The sequence below is a fragment of the Paracoccidioides brasiliensis genome, assembly GCF_000150735.1.
Source record: "Paracoccidioides brasiliensis Pb18 unplaced genomic scaffold supercont2.9, whole genome shotgun sequence".
Taxonomy (NCBI): Eukaryota; Fungi; Ascomycota; class Eurotiomycetes; order Onygenales; family Ajellomycetaceae; genus Paracoccidioides; species Paracoccidioides brasiliensis.
The window spans coordinates 111553-112664 of NW_011371366.1; positions in this window are offsets into that span (position 1 = coordinate 111553).

Consider the following 1112-nt stretch of genomic DNA (forward strand, 5'->3'; position numbering starts at 1 on the left):
AAAGATTAAACACCTCCACAAACTCTCATAAAGCATAAAAAAATATAAAAAACATATTCATATATCTTTTAGTTGCGTATCGAAAATATTTATCTTATTGGAAGTTAGAATGGATCAAGACCTATTTCCTAACTTATTTTGAAAAATATATTTTTAATTAATTAATTAAATATTATTTTTTATTTTTTATTTATTATTAATATATAATAAATAATTTATTAAAATATAATCTGAGTATTTAATTAAATTACAAAACTTATATTTATTAAAATTTATATAATTTTTAAAATTTCTTATATAAAATTTAAAATAATTATATTTAAACTTTAATTATATTATATAAGTAATATTTTTTTTATTTATTAATATAAGCTTTTATTTTAATTTTTATTTTATATTTTTATATTAATTATTATTATTTTTGCTTTAAAACTTTATTTACTTATTAAAATATAATTTATTAATTTTTTATATAATATTAAAAAATTATTTTATAATTATTTTCTAAATTTTAGTATTAGTTTTTCTACTAAATTTACTTTTTATTTTTATAATATCTATATGAGCATATGTTTAAAATAAATAAAAATAATATATTTTTATTTTTAAATTTATTTATATATTATTAATACTTTTTTAAAAAATATTAAATAATTAATAAATGTTTTCTTTTCAAAATTATTAAAGTTTCAAAAGTATATTTTTATAAATTAATATTATAATTAATTAATTACTAAATTATATTATTTATTAAATTATTTATATTATTTTATTTGATAAAATTTTAAATTAAATAATAATTATAAGAAATTTTATATAGAAATTATATAAAATATATACTTATATCTGTTGATACTATCTAATATTATATTTAAATATATTATACTACTATAGATTGAAAATTTTTACTTTTTAATATTTGAGTTTAAATTATTAATTTTTTTTATACATTAATTAAACTTCTAAGATTTAAAAGATTTAGTTAATATATCTTAAGTTATTAGAATCTTTTTTTTAAATATATAAAAATATAAATATAATTTCTCTTTTTTTTACTTTTATTTGATATTGACAGCTTTTAACTCTATATTTTATTTTATTAATATTATAAT